The 21499-nt window shown below is 37.7% G+C and overlaps 1 non-coding gene across 1 annotated transcript; it reads left to right on the forward strand.

Annotated features, from left to right (window-relative positions):
- Positions 1-17638: 17638 nt before the first annotated feature.
- Positions 17639-17746, forward strand: LOC112745803 (small nucleolar RNA R71). The gene has a single exon (XR_003173714.1). It is a non-coding gene; the product is annotated as a small nucleolar RNA R71 (small nucleolar RNA).
- The last annotated feature ends 3753 nt before the right edge of the window (positions 17747-21499 follow it).

The following is a 21499-nucleotide window of genomic DNA, read 5'->3' on the forward strand; positions in this document are numbered from 1 at the left end:
GATGCTTGATGTTGATGTTGAGGAGGGTGTACAACCTCCAAAGCATATCATGATTGAAGACTTTGAAGAGTTTGATCAAGAGATGGATTTAATCATTGAGGAGTTCCTATCTACAATTGAATCCTCTCCCATTGGGCTTGAAAATTGAGGTCAAAGAAGAAGATGCACAACCTCTCATGCCCTTGGTGAGTAATGAAGAAGAAATTGAATTGGAAGCGAGCCACCAAGAGGAAGAGGTTGAAGTTGAGGAAAGTTGTAAAGAGGTGGAGATAGTCAAGGAAGAGCACAAAGGAGTGGAGCTTGCAAGATCATTGGGACCACCCCTTCCTAAGTCACCATCCTACACAACATTCAAGTGGGTAAAATTCTTATCTCTAATCTTTACTTTCTCACTTGAATATGGTTTGCTTGAAAATGACGGTCAACTTAGAGCTCTTTGTGAATTTAAGAGTAGGAGAGAGTTGTGTAATGGTTGGAAACATCACTCTAAGTTCATGATGGTTGCATGCTCAAAGTTGAATGGCAATGGTTGGTGTAAAACCAAATTGCATGGGTCTAGGAGAATTGGAATTGTGATGATTAACTTGAAGATGGGTGTAAAAACAAGATTTGGGATCTGGGTATATATGAGGATCAATTTTGGGAACCCTTAGCTTGTGAAAGACTCCATCAAGACTTGTTACAACTCATTAAAAATTTTGGAGCACAATGGAAAACCAAGCATTGGTGGAGGTTCCAAGATGAATTCAAGCACAAGCCACCATAACAAGGAGCTTCCCAAATGTCCAACTTAAGGACTTAAACTAAAAGTGTCTTAGGTGGGAGACACCCTACCATGGTAAACTCTTTCCACTCTCTTTTAGATTTGGTTAAATAAGTGATTGGAGTTACCATTATAGGTAGTCTTCTTCTTTTCTATACTCTTATACATTTTGTTTCAATGATAGGTTGTAGTAGTATGCTTTGATTAGTTTAGATTGTTGATTAAGTAGGTTGCTTGAAGTATAAGTGTTGTTTGTAGTATATTTGAAAATTTTTCAAAAAACTAAAAAGATTTGTTGTTAAATTTGATTTGTGATGGTTTTAGAATGCTTGTAGATTAGGAGAGTGCCCTGTTTTTGAAAAAAAAATAAAAAGGGGCATCCGCGCGCGAGCGTGCTGTACGCGCGTGCGTCGGTGGTGCATCCCACACTCCTGGTACAAAAACCAGAGAGTTATGCCCAGTTGGTGCCTATTCTGTGCCTACGACCCACGCGCGAGCGTGCATGACACGTACGCGTCAGCCGCCATCTTCACATCTACGCATATGCGTGCTATGCGCGTCCGCATCACCTGTCTCGCTTGCCCACCCACGCGCACGTGTGCATGACGCATACGCGTCGCCCTCCGCGCCCTGTTTTTTCCTCTGTTCTGCCCTATTTTCTTTCTCCCTTCTTCTCTTCTTTCTTCCTCTTTCTTTCTCCTTCTTTCTTCCTTTCTTACTTTCTTTCCCTTCTTCTTTCTTTTCAAAATTCCACTTTTTATTTTTCTTATTTTCATTTTCTTCTATATGTTGCATTTGCACATTATCACCCATTGCATTTTAATTTTGTTTTTATAGCTTGTTCTTGTTTTCTTTTCTAAGTTCTTGTTTTAATAATGGTGTTGGATTCTTATATTCAATTGTTGAGAATTTCTTAGTTAGTCTTGGTGCTTCTTGACTTATTTGATATTGATGGGTAATGAAATTTCTAATTCAAATCTTAACCTTTGATGATCCTTGTATCATGTGTGCATTGATATGAGCTTATATGTCTTTCATGACCCACTCTTTCTAGTTGAACTTGATGCTTTTGAGTGCTCTTCATTCTTTGACTTTACTCTTGCATCAAGTATTAGTTGATATGCCCTTTGCTTATATTGTTTTCTCACTTATATGTTGTAGCTACCATATAGTTGAGAACTTTACTCTCATTTGGCATTAGCCCCCGCCTATGTTCTACTTGCCTTGCTATCTTTGTTGTAGGCTTAATTCTCTTTCCTTTTCTTTTCTTTTAGGTTAGCCACCAAGAAGGAAAGGAATGAGAAAGCTTCTAAATGGGGCAACAAACAAGTTCACTCGCACAACCTTTTGAAGGAGCTCATCAATTGTAGCAACCCGTCCACCTTGCTCTTCTTTGCATGCACCGAGGACGGTGCAAATTTTTAAGTGTGGAGAGGTCGTCCGACCGATCTCTATGGGTAACAATTTCTTTCCTTCAACACCAATTCTTGATTTCCTTTGCTAGTTAGTTGTTGCATTGCATGATAGGTTGCATGTTAGCTAGAATTTGTACATATTTTACCACCTCTTTTTATGTTAGGACTACTTGGTTAGGGTGATGATTTCTTTTCCAAGAAAATTTTTTTTAGGGCACCCTACCAATTTGAAAAAAAAAAAATTTTGTGTAAACTTGCTTGGAGAATTTATTTTGGAACATGGTTTTTGAGTTAAGAACACAAGCATGTGAGTTTTGAGCCCAATTGTGTGGTTACATCTTATAACCACTTATTTTCCATTCTTGTGTGTATTGTTCTCTTTCTATGATTGTAATCTTTGATTTGTTTGATTCTTTATGACCATTATTCCATGTATACATGCATTTATATGATTGAGGCCATCATTTCATTTAGATCACTTACCCAAATAGCCTACCTTTCATCAACCATTGTTAGCCAAATTTGAGCCTATTGAATCCCTTTTGTTCTTAATTATAGCACATCACTACCCCTAAGTGAAAAATAATAAATGTCCTTAATTTAGATCTTTGATTAGTTTAAGCTAGTGAGGGTGTGTATCATTTGGGTATGGGAAACATGGGACATTCGTTGAGGTAAAAGTGTAATTTTTATTTTTATTGAAAATTTTGGGAATAGGGTACATACTCATGTATTAATTATGTTTAAAACATATGCATTGATACTCTTGTATATGCTTTATTAAAAAAAGAAAAAAAAATTTATAAAATAAAGAATATATATATATATATATATATATATATATAAAGATAAAAAATATAGAAAAAGAAAAAAGAGAAAAAAAAAGATATAAAAAGGGACAAAAATGCCCCAAAGTAAAGTTCAACAAAAATAAATGCATATGGAATGTGAATTAAAGAGAATGCATGAGTATGTGAAAAAGTGGGAATCATGGGTAGCTAGGTATTGTGTTAGAATTATATAGGTTTTTATATGTGTTTGGTGAGATCTTAGGTTAATCAAAGATTCAAATTTCAAGCTCACTTGACCATATGCATCCCACCTTGACCCTAGCCCCATTACAACCTATGAACAAGTCCTCATGATGAATGTATGCATGCATTGAATAATTGTTGATTGTTAGATGAAAAATAAATCTTAGAAAGCATGATTAGAAGAGAATTGAGTGATCAACCCTATACACTAGAGCGACTAGAGCGGATACACATCCGGTGAGGGTTCGATGCTCAATTCCTTGTTCCCGGCTTTCATGAGCGTTCTTCTTGCAAGTCTATTTGTACTTTATTTTGATATTCAAATTGGTAGGATTCATGAATCATTATACTACTTAGCTCTACATGTGCATATGTGTTCTTGGGGATTGATTTACGTTTAACCATGTAGGTAGAAGCATTTCACATTTAGTTGCATGCATGTAGATAGGTTTATATATTTTCTTTGCATTGAATAAATGTTCATACCCCTTTTCTTGTCCTTCTTTATTCTTATCATGAGGACATGCTTAGTTTAAGTGTGGGGAGATTTGATAAACCCTAATTTTGTGGTTTATCTTGTGCTTAATTTAGAGGATTTTATCAATTTTTCCCACATTTATCCAATAGCATGGTTTTGCAATTCTCCCTTGATTTGTGCTTAAATGTGAAAACATGCTTTTTAGGCCTTAAAATAGCTAAATTTAACTCACTTTAATTCCATTCGATACCTTGATATGTTTGTTAAGTGATTTCAGGTTCATAAGGCAAGTATTGGATGGAAGAAGTGAGGAGAAAAGCATGCAAGTGGGAGAACTCATGAAGAAATGAAGGAACCATAAAGCTGTCAAACCTGACCTCTTAGCACTCAATCGATCATAACTTGAGCTACAAGGGTCCAAATGAGGCGGTTCGAGTTGCGTTGGAAAGCTAACATTCTGGGCTTCAAAATGATATAAAATTTGCGATAGTTGCTTCATGTATAGAGGCGCGCACGCACACATGACATGTGCACACCGATGGAGCACGTGGTTCACTAAAGTGAAATCGTGGCCAACAATTTGTAGCTCATTTTGGGCCCAATCCAACTCATTTATGATGCTATCAAACCCAAGGATTGAGAGGGGAACGAACCAAATAGTCAAAGTTTAGTTTTCATCATGTTTTAGGGTAGAATTCTAGAGAGAGAAGTTCTCTCTTCTCTCTAGAATTTAGGGTAGTTTAGGTTTAAATTTTCTTAAATCGAACTTTCAATTCTTGTTTTGATTTAGTTATCCTTCTTAATTTCTTGTTATTATATCTTAATCTTCTTAGTTTCTCTTGTTCATTTCCTTTATTTTGTTGCTTTTATGTTCATGAACCTTGTTGGATCTTAATTTTCCCTTAATATAAATTAATGTTTCTATGTTTCTTTTATGTTGATCTTGATTGTTATTGTTGATTTTTTGTTTATGTTGGTTATGGATTTTCTCTAATTCTTGTATTTTATGATGTTTACTTTTCTTGCACTAGGTGTTTGATAAAATGTTTCCTCTAGTTTTTGAGTAGTTCTCTTGACTCTTGGCCTAGGCTAAGGGAATTGAGTGACCTTGAGTCATTGGGTCTCAATTATTTGGTGATTTGAGAACCCTCCGTGATCAATTTGATACCCATTGACACTAACCCACTACTAATCTAATTAGTAGATAGGTTGGGACTTATGGGTTGATGTGATCAAGCCTATTTGACTTACTTCAAGCTTAGGAGTAGATATTATGTACTTAAGGCTTTTGGAAGTAGACTTAATAGGTTGGCCTCTCATAATTATCAATATTTAGTTTGTAGACAAGGATGGTGATCACAATTTTCCATGTCTTAGCCAATAGTTCTTTCCATTTCTTTTATTAGTTCTTGTTATTTTACTTTCTTGTCATTTAATTTCTTGCCAAAATATAAAAATCAAACCCCCTTGCATTTTCATAGCCAATAATTGACCACTTCATTGCAATTCCTTATAAGACGACCCGAGGTTTAAATACTTCAGTTAATTCTTATTTGGGGTTTGTACTTGTGACAACTCAAATTTTTTATGTGAGAATTGTTTGTTGGTTTGGAGCTATGCTTACAACGAAGTTCTTATTTCTATAAGAGAAATTCTAGACCATCGAGCTAATCTCATTTATCAGGAAGCTATGACACATTGAACTATCCAATGCTTGCATGGTAACACTTCCCAAGGAACACCATTCAAAGACATATGCCTAGCCTTTCATGAAGTGGCCGAATCTCCCTCCTTAACTTGTCATGTCAATTCCAACCATTTCTTCTGTCATTTCCCTATGCAAAACAATTAAAGAAAAACAAAAGTTAACTTCAATTGGTGGCAGGAATTAAAATGTATCTAACTACCTTTTGAATTTTCATCAAATAACTAACTAAGACAACTAAGTGTTACTCATGAATTGGAAATAAATTGACTTCTTATGAGTTATGCGTATAGCATTGGTGAACAAGAAACTTAGTTTATGATCATGTGGTACAAAGGAATTTGATTGGACTCCTAAGATATACATGATATGAATCCCATGTATCCTCTTAGGGTGCCTTGCACACCAAACTTATTGTTCACTATGTGTTTTACGCAAGAATTCACTTAAGAGCTTGTCAATTTTTGAATTCATATCCATGAGTACTACTTTATTAACTATGATCAAGACATAAACTAAAAGGATATAAAGCATGGGTTTCCTCCCATGAAGTGCTTCTTTAACGTCATTAGCTTGACGGTTGGCCTTTGTCAGGGAGGTTGGTAATGTCTCAGATCTTCTTCTCTCACAGTGAATCTATCTCCACTTGCTTCTTTGAGATCTCTACATGCTCCAAGGAGAGGATTCTATTGATTGTGTACACTTGAGGTAGCTGAGATGGAATTATAGAAAGATGAGGTGGGATTAGTGGCTGGTGAATTAATATCACTCTATCTCCTGGAGAGAAATCCTCTGTAGGAATCTTCTTGTTTTTCCATCCTCTTAGCACTTTCTTCCTAACTCTCTTCTCTCTTTCAAGTGGTGCTTCAATTATTCTTGTCTTAGGAGGGTCCTTGTTGATTGTTCCTTTTGACTCTTGTGGTTTCAGCTCCTCCTTGGACTTCTTTGATTGTTGTACCACTTGGACTTCTTGTCTTTCAACCAAGGGTGTCTTCAGAGACTCTGCTTGTGATTCACTGCTTGTTTCCTCTAGGAATACATCCTTGTGATCATCCTTCAGTTCTTTGTTCTCTTGTTCAGATTCATGTGAAGGTTTGAAGATATGAAAGGTGAGTTGTTCATCATGTATTCTCAATATCAACTCCCCTTGCTTAACATCTTTGAGTGCTCTGGCTGTGGCCAAGAATGGTCTCCCCAGGATGATTGGAGGAAGATAGCTTTCTTCCATCTCAAGAACAACAAAGTCTGTAGGGAGAAAGTACCTCCCTACCTTCACCAGCACATTTTCAACCACTCCTAGTGCCTGTTTCTGGTTCTTGTCAGCCAGTTGAAGAGTTATATTTGTGGATTTCAACTCATTAATTTGTAGCTTCCTCATGAGAGACAGGGGCATTAAATTTATGCTCGCTGCTAGATCACAAAATCCTCTGTCAATCATTGTATCCCCCTATAGCACAAGGGATGTGAAAACTCCCTGGATCCTTCTTTGTGGGTAATGCCTTCTGGATGAGGGCACTGCTCTCTTTAGTCATCACTACTATTTGCCTACCCTTTAATGGACTCTTCTTGGTTAGCAACTCCTTCATGCATTTGATATATGAAGGAATTTATTGGAGGGCTTCAATGAAAGGAATGTTGATATGAAGGGACTTAAATGTGTCCAGGAACCTAGAATACCTCTTCTCTTTTTTACCACCCTTGAGCCTTTGAGGGAATGGTGATTTTGGTACATAAGGTTTCAAGACTTCCTTCTCCATTGGATCCCCTCTTTGTGCAAGATTAATTCCTTGTCCTATCCCTTCTAATTTCTCCTTTGGGAGCCCTTGGTTGTACTCTGTTGGTCTGCTGATTTCTTCCTCTAAGGTCTCTTTATTTCTTAGAGTGATTGCCTTACATTCTTCCCATCTCACATTCTTTGTTTCTCCTCTTGGATTCTTCTCAGTGTCACATGGGAAACTGTCAGTGGGCTTAGGAATTTGCTGAGAGAGATATCCTACCTGGGATTCAAGCTTCTTGACGGCAGCTTCCTGGTTTTTCATATTAGATCTTACTTCCTCCTTGAATGCCTTGTTATCCTTAAACTCCTTGCAAATTGGATATTGAGGATGGCTATTTTGTGTTTGATATGGAGGTTGGAAGGAAGTGTTTTGTGAGGTTTGATATGGTCTTTAGTTGGAGTGTTGGTAAGTGGAATTATTGTAATGGTTGGAGTTTTGATGCCTATGATCTTGATTTTGGTTTTGTTGGTTTCCCCACCCAAAGTTTGGGTGGTTCTTCCAACCAGGATTATAGGTTTTAGAGTGTGGATCATAGGATTGTCTTGATGAGTTTCTAACATAATTGGCTTGTTCCCAATCACCTCCTTCCTCTGTGATCACTTCTTCTTGAGCTGGTGGTTGAGTATTGACTGCTGCAACTTGGTTCCTCTCCATCTGCTTAGTGAGCTCTGCTAGTTGGTTGGTAATCAACTTGTTCTGAGCTAGCAATGCATCCATCTGGCTCAACTCCATCACCCCTCTGTTGGTGCTTCGATCTGAGGCATAGAAGTATTCATTGTTAGCCACTGTTTCAATGATGTCAATGGCCTCTTCTATGGTCTTTTTGGTATTGAAAAAGCCTCTTGAAGAGTGGTCTAGGGCCTTCTTTGCTTCTCTAGAAAGACCTTCATAGAATCTGTGCAGCTGCACCTATTCATTGAACATATTAGGGGGACATCTTCTTGTTAGCTCCTTATACCTTTCGCAGGCTTCATATAAAGTTTCTCCATCCAGCTGCCTGAAGGTTTGCACCTCAGTTCTCAACTTGATTATCCTCTGTGGAGGGTAAAACTTTGTTAGAAACTTGTTGACAACATCCTCCCAGGTGGTAAGACTCTCCTTAGGAAAGGACTCAAGCCACTTAGATGCTTTGTCCCTAAGAGAAAAGGGAAACAAAATCAATCTATAGGCGTTGGGATGAACACCATTGGCCTTCACAATGTCACATATTCTCAAGAATGTGGTTAGATGTTGGTTAGGATCTTCTTGGGCACTTCCTCCAAATGAACAATTATTTTGAACAAGGGTGATGAGCTGTGGTTTTAGCTCAAAGTTGTTGGCATGAATAGTTGGTTTTAGGATGCTACTTCCATAATTCCCTGGGTTTGGGTTGATGAAAGAGCCTAAAACTCTTCTCTCCTGCCCAACATGGTTACCAACACCTTCTCCAACATGATTGTGTACTTCCTCCTCCATAGTAACATCCAGATCTTTTTCTAATGCTTCCTCTCCAACTATTACTTTACCTCTTGCTTCCCTCCTTAATCTAAGGAAAGTCCTCTCTGGTTCACTATCAAAAGAGGTTGAAGCTCCTCTTTTTCTACCTTTCATACACACAGCAAAACAAGCAAAGAGAAGCAAGTGAAGGAATCACTCTTGTCAAGAAGTGTGGTTAAAGTTATTGGTGCAATTTGTCAAAAAGTTAGTGGATTAGTGTACGGACATGTAAATAAACAATGAAAAACAAGTGAAATTGCTGAGAATGAAAGTAAACAAGCTTAAATGAAACAAATCAACAAAGGAAAGGAAAAATGTTCAATCTAGTTATCCTCTGCTTTAATCATTTTGTCAATGCAAAATCAATCCCCGGCATACTCATTCTTCTTAAGCTTGAAAGGGACCTCAGGGATCACTTTCTGCTCAGTCACTACTTCATAGAAATGGTCTCGGTAGGCTTTGGTGATGAATCTTTCCATCTCCCAAGATTCAGAGGTGGCAGCTACTGCCTTTCCTTCCTCTTTCTAGAGGATTCTCCTACCTTAGGTGCCATAAGTGGGAATGGAAAGAAAAAATCAATGCTTTTCCAACACCAAACTTAAAAGTTTTACTCGTCCTCGAGCGAAAATAAAGAAAAAAATAAGAATGGAGTAGAAGTGACGCGTGAAATCTGTATCTCTACAAATTCTTTCGACAAGTATACCGAATTATCATCAAGTAAAAACTCACAGTAGAGTCAGGTTGAATCCCACAGGGATTGATTGGTTGAGCAATTTTAATCAAAGGAGTGTTCTAGTAGAACTAAGCAGATTTGAGTTGAGATTTGCAAAAATTTAAATGGCGAAAAACGTAAATAGCAAGAAATGTAAATGACAAAAAAGTAAATGGTGGAATGTAAATGAAAGAAGGTAAATTGAAGTAAAATAAATGGGAATGGGGATGATGAACATCAAAATAAGCAGTAGAATATAGAAAATGGGAAGATAAGAATAGGGAAGCTCATTGGGTTCAGGAGATATTATATTCTCCGGATCAAGTTCATTATCATCTCTTCCTCAATCCATCTAACTCATTGATCTCTTGGCAATCTTAGGTGATTGAATCCCAATTCCTTGGATTCAATCTCTCTAAGCTTGAACAATTACCCAATTCCTTAATCTAATTTCTCATGGGAAGAGATGAAGTACGATCACTGATTATACCACATGCCTTTCTAGATCAAAGTATTGGGAGGATTATATGTCACTATATCCATCCAACCCCAACCTAGTCCAACATGAGAAAGCATTTCTAGCATGATTTTCCCATCCCTTTTGCAAGGCTCAGAGGAAATCCAAGTATGAGTAACTTCTCTTCCGAGACAATTACTTAATTAGATGAAGATTGAAAGCTTTCAAGTAAATCAAAGAGAATGAAAAGAAGAAGAACAATAAGAACTATTATTGATCCATTGAATTACAACAGAGCTCCCTATCCCAATGAAGTGGGGTTTAGTTGTTCATAGCTCTGGAAATGAAAAATGGAAATGTAAAGTGCATTGAAAGTAAAATTGAATACAGAGAAAAGTAAATTCAGAGTGTTTACAATCCTGGATTCCCAAGTCTCGATCCCCTTTCTAGTTCAAAACTACTCCTAGATATACTACTTCTCTGATCCTCATTTGAGTTTGCAAGTCTTTGGATGTGGGCCCTTGGCCTCAGTTGAAGTAGTTAACTAACTCATTGGGCTTTGCTCAGCTTGCTGGAAGAGTTGGACTTGAGCAACATTCACGTTAGTTCTCACGTTAGTGTCATTAACGTGGCCACTAATGTGGGCTTTCTTGGCTTTGCTCAAGTAAGTGGCACTAACTTTTTGATGCCAGGGCATCTTAGGCTAGTTTCACTAGCCTTTTCATTTATTTTTAGTAGGTTTTATGCACTTTCTTGAGCTATAAGTAAGCAATTGGGTTAGAAATTCATGTATGCCAAGATTCATTCAATCATGGTTAATTTGATGCAATTTCATGAGAATTATGCTATAATTACTTGTGTGCTAAGATTGATGAGAATCCTCATGACTTTAGCAAGGCTTTGATGCATGTATTCTTTGATGATAGGTGAAGGAAAGCATGGGAGGAAGTTGAAGAATGAGCATGGAAAGGATGAAGGAGAAGCAATGTTGGTGGCAAAGTTGGACCACCAACGTTGCCTCAAACGTTTAGAAGGATGCAGAGCAAGTTTCTGCATAAGTTGCTGGGGCCCACATTGGAGGGAACATTGGGAAGACAACGTTACCCCCAACGTTGTGATAGAATGTGTTTTCTGGAGATTTGGAAAATCTGTAGCGACGCGCAAGCGTGCTATACGTGCACGCGTGGATTGGAAATTCTGACATTCTATGCGCATGCATAGCTGACGCGTACGCGTGGATGGGTAACGTTGGACCACCAATGGTACCTCAAACATTGGTGCCCAACGTGCGTGACCTTGATCTTAAAATCATGGATTTGAAAAAGCACAACGACGCGCACACGTCTATAGCACTGGTGCACGAAATCGTGATCGTTCATTCCTTGGTAACGGTGCTAAAAACTTGATACGCACGTTCATAATCTTAGTTCTTTGTCAATACTTTGCACAACTAACCAGCAAGTGCACTGGGTCGTCCAAGTAATAAACCTTACGTGAGTAAGGGTCGATCCCACGGAGATTGTCGTCTTGAAGCAAGCTATGGTGATCTTGTAAATCTCAGTCAGGCGGATTCAAATGGTTATAGAGTTTTGATAATTAAAAGATAAATAAAATATAAAAGAAAGATAGAGATACTTATGTAATTCATTGGTGAGAATTTCAGATAAGCGTATGGAGTTGCTTTGTTCCTTCTGAATCTCCGCTTTCCTACTGCTTTCACCCAATCCTTCATACTCCTTTCCATGGCAAGTTGTATGTAGGGCATCACCGTTGTAATGGCTACTTCCCGTCCTCTCAGTGAAAATAGTCCAAGATGCGCTGTCACCGCACGGCTAATCATCTGTCGGATCTCGATCATACTGGAATAGGATTCAGTAATCCTTTTGCATCTGTCACTACGCCCAGCACTCGCGAGTTTAAAGCTTGTCACAGCCATCCCTTCCCAGATCCTACTCAGAATACCACAGACAAGGTTTAGACTTTCCGGATCTCAAGAATGGCGACCAATAGTTCTAGCCTATACTACGAAGACTCTGATCGTGAATCAGGAGGCTAAGAGATATGCATTCAAGCTTGTTTGCATGTAGAATGGAAGTGTTTGTCAGGTACGCATTCATAAGTGAGAATGATGATGGATGTCACATAATCATCACATTCATCATGTTCTTGTGTGCGAATGAATATCTTAGAGAAGAAATAGGCTTGAATTGAATATAAGAACAATAGTACTTTGCATTAATTCATGAGGAACAGCAGAGCTCCACACCTTAATATATGGTGTGTAGAAACTCTACCATTAAAAATACATAAGTGAAAATAGGGTAGACATGGCCGAGTGGCCAGCCTCCCATGGTGGTCTAGAGATCTCAAAATGATCCAAAGATAAAAGATCCGATAGTAAAAAGTTCTATTTATACTAAACTAGTTACTAGGGTTACAGAAATAAGTAAATGATGTAGAAATCCACTTCCGGGCCCACTTGGTGTGTGCTTGGACTGAGCATTGAAGCTTTCACGTGTAGAGGTCTTCCTTGGAGTTAAACGCCAGTTTGTAACCTGTTTCTGACATTTAACTCTACTTCGCAACCTGTTTCTGGCGTTTAACTCCAGAATAAGGCAGAGAGCTGGCGTTGAACGCCAGTTTGTGTTATCTAAACTCGGGCAAAGTATGGATTATTATATATTTCTGAAAATCCCTGGATGTCTACTTTCCAACGCAATTGAGAGCGCACCATTTGGACTCTTGTAGCACCAGAAAATCCACTTTGAATGCAAGGAGGTTAGAATCCAACAACATCTGCAGTCCTTCTTCAACCTCTGAATCTGATTTTTGCTCAAGTCCCTCAATTTCAGCCAGAAAATACCTAAAATCACAGAAAAACACACAAACTCATAGTAAAGTCCAGAAATGTTATTTTTATTTAAAAACTAATAAAAATATACTAAAAACTAACTAAATCATACTAAAAACTATGTAAAAACAATGCCAAAAAATGTATAAATTATCCGCTCATCACAACACCAAACTTAAATTATTGCTTGTCCCCAAGCAAATGAAAATTAAATAGGATAAAAAGAAGAGAATATACTATAAATTCCAAAATATCAATGAAACTTAGCTCCAATCAGATGAGCGGGACTAGCAGCTTTTTGCCTCTTAAATAGTTTTGGCATCTCACTTTATCCATTGAAGTTCAGAATGATTGGCATCTATAGGAACTTAGAATTTAGATAGTGTTATTGATTCTCCTAGTTCAGTATGTTGATTCTTGAACACATCTACTTTATGAGTCTTGGCCGTGGCCCTAAGCACTTTGTTTTCCAGTATTACCACCGGATACATAAAAGCCACAGACACATAACTGGGTGAACCTTTTCAAATTGTGACTCAGCTTTGCTAAAGTCCCCAATTAGAGGTGTCCAGGGTTCTTAAGCACACTCTTTTTTTTTTTTTGCTTTGGACCTTGACTTTAACCACTCAGTCTCAAGTTTTCACTTGACACCTTCACACCACAAGCACATGGTTAGGGATAGCTTGGTTTAGCCGCTTAGACCAGGATTTTATTCCTTTAGGCCTTCCTATCCACTTATGCTCAAAGCCTTGGATCCTTTTTTTTACCCTTGCCTTTTGGTTTTAAGGGCTATTGGCTTTTTGCTCTTGCATTTTGGTTTAAAGAGCTTTTGGCTTTTTCTGCTTACTTTTTCTTTTTCTTTCTTTTTTTTCGCCATTTTTCTTTTCTTTTTTTTCTTTTTTTTTTCGCAAGCTTTTGTATTCACTGCTTTTTCTTGTTTCAAGAATCAATTTTATGATTTTTCAGATTATCAATAACATTTCTCCTTTTTCATCATTCTTTCAAGAGCCAACATATTTAACATTCATAAACCACAATATCAAAAGACATATGCACTATTCAAGCATTCATTCAGAAAATAAAAAGTATTGTCACCACATCAAAATAATTAAACTAGTTTCAAGGATGAATTCGAAACCATGTACTTCTTGTTCTTTTGTAATTAAAACAGTTTTCATTTAAGAGAGGTGATGGATTCATAGGACATTCATAGCTTTAAGACATAGAAATTTAAACACTAATGATCATATAGTAAAGACACAAACATAAATAAAACATAAGGCTCAAAAACCAAAAAACAGGAAAATAAGAACAAGGAGATTAAGGAATGAGTCCACCTTAGTGAGGGTGGCGTCTTCCTCTTCTTGAAGAACCAATGGTGCTCTTGAGCTCCTCTATGTCTCTTCCTTGTCTTTGTTGCTCCTCCCTCATAGCTCTTTGATCTTCTCTAATCTCATGGAGGATGATGGAGTGCTCTTGGTGCTCTATCCTTAGTTGTCCCATGTTAGAGCTTAATTCTCCTAGGGAAGTGTTGATTTGCTCCCAATAGTTCTGTGGAGGAAAGTGCATCCCCTGAGGCATCTCAGGAATTTCATGGTGAGGAATTTCCTCATGCTCTTGTTGAGGTCCATGATCTCTTGTTTGCTCCATCCTTTTCTTAGTGATGGGCTTATCCTCATCAATGAGGATGTCTCCCTCTATGTCAATTCCAGCCGAATTGCAGAGGTGACAAATGAGGTGAGGAAAGGCTAACCTTGCCAAAGTGGAAGACTTATCAGCCACCTTATAGAGTTCTTGAAGTATAATCTCATGAACTTCCACTTCCTCCCCAATCATGATACTATGGATCATGATGGCCCAGTCTATAGTAACTTCAGACCGGTTGCTAGTAGGAATGATTGAGCATTGAATAAACTCCAACCATCCTCTAGCTACAGGCTTATGGTCCAGTCTTCTCAATTGAACCGGCTTGCCTCTTGAGTCAACTTTCCATTGAGCTCCTTCCACAAATATGTCCATGAGGACTTGGTTCAACCTTTGATCAAAGTTGACCCTTCTAGTGTGGGGGCATGCGTTTTCTTGCATCATTGGCAAGTTGAACGCCAACCTTACATTTTTCGGACTGAAATCTAAGTAATTCCCCCGAACCATTGTAAGCCAATTCTTTGGATTCGGGTTCACACTTTGATAATGGTTCGTAGTGATCTATGCATTTGCATAGAACTCTTGAACCATTAAGATCCCGACTTGTTGAATAGGATTAGAGAGAACTTCCCATCCTCTTCTTCTAATCTCTTGTCGGATCTCCGGATATTCGCTCTTGTTGAGCTTGAAGGGAACCTCAGGGATCACTTTCTTCTTGGCCACAACTTCATAGAAGTGGTCTTCATAGACCTTTGAGATGAATCTCTCCATCTCCCATGACTCAGAGGTGGAAGCAATTGCCTTCCCTTTCCTCTTTCTTGAGGTTTCTCTGGCCTTAGGTGCCATTAATGGTTATGGAAAAACAAAAAGCAATGCTTTTACCACACCAAACTTAAAATGTTTGCTCATCCCCGAGCAAAAGAAGAAAGAAAGAAGGAGAAGAAGAAAAATGGAGGAGAGGGAGAGAGGTGTGTATTCGGCCAAGGGGAAGAAGAAAGGGTTGTGTTGTGTAAAAATGAAGAAGGAATAAGGGGTTTATATAGGAGTGGGGGAAGGTTTAGGGTTCGGCCATTAGTGTTGGATTTGGGAGGGAAAAGAGTTTGAATTTTGGAGGTAGGTGGGATTTTTTGGGGAAGAGAGTTATGAAAAGGTGTGAAGAAGAGAGAAGAAAAGGTGGGAATCCTGTGGGGTCAAGGACTTAACATCCCTGCTCCAATTAGGCGTGTAAAACGCCCTTAGAATGCATGTCTGGCGTCAAACGCCAGCTTGCTGCTTGTTTCTGGCGTTTAACGCCACTTCCATGCTCTGTTCTGGCGTTAAATGCCAGTCTGTTACTTGTTTCTGGCGTTTAACGCCAGCTTGATGCTTCTTTCTGGCGTTAAACGCCAGTTTGATGCTTCTTACTGGCGTTTAAACGCCAGTAAGTTCTTCCTCCAGGGTGAGCTATTTTTAATGATGTTTTTCATTCTGTTTTTGACTTTTTAGTAGTTTTTGTGATTCCACATGATTATCAACCTAAAAAAAACATAAAATAGAAATGGAAAATAATTAAATATAGTTAAATAACATTGGGTTGCCTCCCAACAAGCACTTCTTTAATGTCAATAGCTTGACAATGAGCTCTCATGGAGCCTCACAGATGTTCAGAGCATTGTTGGGACCTCCCAACACCAAACTTAGAGTTTGAATATGGGGGTTCAACACCAAACTTAGAGTTTGGTTGTGGCCTTCCAACATCAAACTTAGAGTTTGACTGTGGAGGCTTTGGTTGACTCTGCAGTGAGAGAAGCTTTTCATGCTTCCTCTCCATGGTTACAAAAGGAGATCCTTGAGTTTTAAACACAAGGTTGTCCTCATTCAGTTGAAGGACTAACTCTCCTCTGTCCACATCAATCACAGCCTTTGCTGTGGCTAGGAAGGGTCTTCCAAGGATGATGGATTCATCCTCATCCTTCCCAGTGTCTAGGATTATGAAATCAGCAGGGATGTAAAGGCCTTCAACCTTTACTAACACGTCCTCTACTAGTCCATAAGCCTGTTTCATGGATTTTTCTGCCATCTCTAATGAGAATTTGGCAGCCTATACCTCAAAGATTTCCAGTTTCTCCATTACAGAGAGTGGCATTAAGTTTATGCCTGACCCCAGGTCACACAGAGCCTTCTCAAAGGTCATGGTGCCTATGTTACAGGGAATTAGGATTTTACCAGAATCATGTTTCTTTTGAGGTAGAGTTTACTGAACCAAGGCATTTAGTTCCTTGATGAGCAATGGAGGTTCATCCTCCCAAGTCTCATGACCAAATAATTTGGCATTCAGCTTCATGATTGCTCCTAAATATTGAGCAACTTGCTCTTCAGCAATGTCTTCATCTTCTTCAGAAGATGAATAGTCATCAGAGCTCATGAATGGTAAAAGGAGGTTTAATGGAATCTCTATGGTCTCTAGATGAGCCTCAGATTCTTTTGGTTCCACAAAGGGAAACTCCTTATTGGTCAGTGAACGTCCCAGGAGGTCTTCCTCACTAGGATTCACGTCCTCCTCCTCCTATTTGGGTTCGGCCACACCAAGTAAGGTTATGGCTTTGCACTCTCTTTTTGGATTCTCTTCTGTATTGCTTGGGAGTGTACTAGGAGGAGTTTCAGTGACTCTTTTACTCAGCCGGCCCACTTGTGCCTCCAAATTTCTGATGGAGGACCTTGTTTCCTTCATGAAACTTAGAGTGGCCTTAGATAGATCAGAGACTATATTTGCTAAGCTAGAAGGATTCTGCTCAGAATTCTCTGTCTGTTGCTGAGAGGATGATGGAAAAGGCTTGCTATTGCTAAACCTGTTTCTTCCACCATTATTAAAGCCTTGTTGAGGCTTTTATTGATCTTTCCATGAGAAATTTGGATGATTTCTCCATGAGGGATTATAGGTGTTTCCATAGGGCTCACCCATGTAATTCACCTCTGCTATTGCAGGGTTCTCAGGATCATAAGCTTCGTCTTCAGAAGATGCCTCTTGAGTACTGTTGGATGCAGCTTGTAATCCATTCAGACTCTGAGAAATCATAATGACTTGCTGAGTCAATATTTTATTCTGAGCCAATATGGCATTCAGAGTATCAATTTCAAGAACTCCCTTCCTCTGAGGCGTCCCATTACTCACAGGATTCCTTTCAGAAGTGTACATGAACTGGTTATTTGTAACCATGTCAATGAGTTCCTGAGCTTCTGCAGGCATTTTCTTTAGGTGAATGGATCCACCTGCAGAATGGTCCAATGACATCTTTGATAATTCAGACAGACCATCATAGAATATATTCAGGATGGTCCATTCTGAAAGCATGTCAGAAGGACACTTTTTGGTCAGTTGCTTGTATCTCTCCCAAGCTTCATAGAGGGATTCACCTTCTTTCTATTTGAAGGTTTGAACATCCACTCTAAGCTTGCTAAGATTTTGAGGAGGAAAGAACTTGGCTAAGAAAGCCGTGACCAGCTTATCCCAAGAGTTCAGGCTATCTTTAGGTTGAGAGTCCAACCATATTCTAGCTCTGTCTCTTACAGTAAACGGGAAAAGCATAAGCCTATAGACCTCAGGATCAACTCCATTGGTCTTAACAGTATCACAGATCTGCAAGAATTCAGTTAAGAACTGAAAAGGATCTTCTGATGGAAGTCCATGAAACTTGCAGTTCTGTTGCATCAGAGAAACTAATTGAGGCTTTAGCTCAAAATTGTTTGCTCTAATGGCAGGGATTGAGATGCTTCTTCCATGTAAATTGGAATTTGGTGCAGTAAATTCACCAAGCATCTTCCTTGCATTGTTATTATTTTCGGCCATGTCTCCTTCTTTTTCAAAAATTTCTGTCAGATTTTCTCCAGAGAGTTGTGCTTTAGCTTTCCTTAGCTTCCTCTTCAGAGTCCTTTCAAGTTTTGGATCAGCTTCAACAAGAATGTTCTTATCCTTGTTCCTGCTCATATGAAAAAGAAGAGAACAGAAAATAATAAGGATCCTCTTTGCCACAGTAGAGAGGTTCCTTTATGTGAGTAGAAGAGAAGAAAAAGAATTCGAACACAGAAAGAGGGAGAGGATTCAAATTTTTAAGAAGAAGAGAAGTGTTAGTAGATAAATAAATAATTAGGAGGGGTGAGAGAGAAGAATTTTCGAAAATAATTGAAAAGAAAAGAAAACTATTTTTGTTTTTATTAAATTAATTAATTAGAATTCGAAAATATAAAAAGAAATAAAATAAGATTGAAATTTAAAGCAATTAGTTAATTAAAAAGGAATTTTGAAAAAGTGGGGAAGAGTTTTCGAAAATTAGAGAGGGAATTAGTTAGGTAGTTTTGAAAAAGATATGGTTGAAATAGTAAACTTTTAAAATCAAATAAAAAGTCAAGTAGTTAATTGAAAAAGATTTGAAAATCAATTTTTGAAAAGTTAAGAAGTTAGAAAAGAAGTTAGAAAAGATTTTGAAACTGATTTTGAAAAAAAAAAGATGTGATTGAAACTTATTTTGAAAAAGATTTGAAAAGAAAATTTAAAAAAGATTCGATTTTGAAAATTAAAGTTGATTACTTGACTAACAAGAAACAAAAAGATATGATTTAAAATTTAAAGATTGAACCTTTCTTAAGAGGCAAGTAACAAACTTTAAAATGTTTGAATCAATCACATTAATTGTTAGCATTAATTTCGAAAATATGAAATAGAAACAAGAAAAAGATTTTGAAAATCAAAATTTAAAATTTTCGAAAATATGAAAGAAAAAATGAAAAAGATTTGATTTTTGAAAAAGATAGAATTTTTAAATTGAAAATTTGATTTGACTCATAAGAAACAACTAGATTTTAAAAATTTTTTGAAAAAGTCAACTCAAATTTTTGAATTTTATGAGAAGAAAAAGGAAAAGATATTTTTTTTATTTTTGAATTTTTAATGAAGAAAGAGAAAAACAACAAAAAGACTCAAAACATGAAATTCTAAATCAAAACAAATGATGCATGCAAGAACACTATGAATGTCAAGATGAACACCAAGAACACTTTGAATGTCAAGATGAACATCAAGAACTTATTTTTGAAAATTTTTAAGAAAAGAAAAACATGCAAGACACCAAACTTAAAAATTTTTCATGTATAGACACTAACAAATTGAAAATGCATATGAAAAACAAAAAAAGACAAAACAAGAAAATATGAAGATCAAACAAGGAGGTTCATCAAGAACAACTTGAAGATCATGAAGAACACATGCATGAAATTTTCGAAAATTTTAAGAAAAATTAAAAAGATGCAATTGACACCAAACTTAAAATTTGACACAAGATTCAAACAAGAAACACAAAATATTTTTGGTTTTATGATTTTGTTAAAATTTTTTGGATTTTTCGAAAATTATTTGGAAAAAGAAAATAAGAAACCCAAAATTTCTAATAAAGATTCCAGGAATCATGCAATGTTAGTCTAAAGCTTCAGTCTAAAGAGATTAGACAGGGCAGAACAAGCTTCAGCAGGACATTACATACAACAGCCAAATTGATGGGAATCAACTGACTCCTGTGATGATAAAAGCATCATCTGAAACTCTAGAATTCATTCTTAAAAATTCTGAAGAACATAGAATAATTTATTATTATTTTTTTTTTTGAAAATTTTTCAAAAATAAAAAGAACAAAAATAAAAGGCTTAAAATTAAAATAAAATTACCTAATCTGAGCAACAAGATGAACCGTCAGTTGTCCAAACTCGAACAATCCCCGGCAACGGCACCAAAAACTTGGTGCACGAAATTGTGATCGTTCATTCCTTGGTAACGACGCTAAAAACTTAATATACACCTTCATAATCTTGGTTCTTTGTCACAACTTCTCACAACTAACCAGCAAGTGCACTGGGTCATCCAAGTAATAAACCTTACGTGAGTAAGGGTCGATCCCATGGAGATTGTCGGCTTGAAGCAAGTTATGGTCACCTTGTAAATCTCAGTCAGGCGGATTCAAATGGTTATAGAGTTTTGATAATTAAAAGATAAATAAAATATAAAATAAAGATAGATATACTTATGTAATTCATTGGTGAGAATTTCTGATAAGCATATGGAGTTGCTTTGTTCCTTCTGAATCTCCGCTTTCCTACTGCTTTCATCCAATCCTTCATACTCCTTTCCATGGCAAGCTGTATGTAGGGAATCATCGTTGTCAATGGCTACTTCCCATCCTCTCAGTGAAAATGGTCCAAGATGCGCTGTCACCGCACGGCTAATCATCTGTCGGTTTTCGATCATACTGGAATAGGATTCAGTAATCCTTTTGCGTCTGTCACTATGCCCAGCACTCGCGAGTTTGAAGCCCGTCACGGCCATCCCTTCCCATATCCTACTCAGAATACCTAGTGCACGAAATTGTGATTCACACTTTTCACGACTCCGCACAACTATCCAGCAAGTGTACTGGGTCGTCCAAGTAATACCTTACGTGAGTAAGGGTCGATCCCACGGAGATTGTTGGCTTGAAGCAATCTATGGTTACCTTGTAAATCTTATTCAGGAGATTAATTATGATTATCAGTTTGAATTGCAAAAAATAAAAGAGCATGAAATAAATACTTGTTATGCAGTAATGGAGAATATGTTGGAGTTTTGGAGATGCTTTGTCTTCTGAATCTCTGCTTTCCCCCTGTCTTCTTCTTCACGCACGCAAGGTTCCTCCTATGGCAAGATGTGTGTTGGTGGATCACCATTCTCAATGGCTACCATTCGTCCTCTCAGTGAAAATGGTCCAGGTGCGCTGTCACCGCACGGCTAATCATCTGTCGGTTCTCACTCATGCTGGAATAGGATCCATTGATCCTTTTGCGTCTGTCACTATGCCAAACCCTTGTGAGTTTGAAGCTCATCACAGTCATTCAATCCCTGAATCCTACTCGGAATACCACAGACAAGGTTTAGACTTTCCAGATTCTCAAGAATGCTGCCAATGGATTCTAGCTTATACCACAAAGATTCGGATTAAGGAATCCAAGAGATACTCATTCAATCGAAGGTAGAACGGGAGTGGTTGTCAGGCACGCGTTCATAGATTGAGAATGGTGATGAGTGTCACGGATCATCACATTCATCATATTGAAGTGTGAATGAACATCTTAGATAGAAACAAGCGTCTTTGAATAGAAAATAGAAATAATTGCATTAATTCATCGA

The sequence above is a fragment of the Arachis hypogaea genome, chromosome 14, assembly GCF_003086295.3.
Source record: "Arachis hypogaea cultivar Tifrunner chromosome 14, arahy.Tifrunner.gnm2.J5K5, whole genome shotgun sequence".
In the NCBI taxonomy this organism is placed as follows: Eukaryota; Viridiplantae; Streptophyta; class Magnoliopsida; order Fabales; family Fabaceae; genus Arachis; species Arachis hypogaea.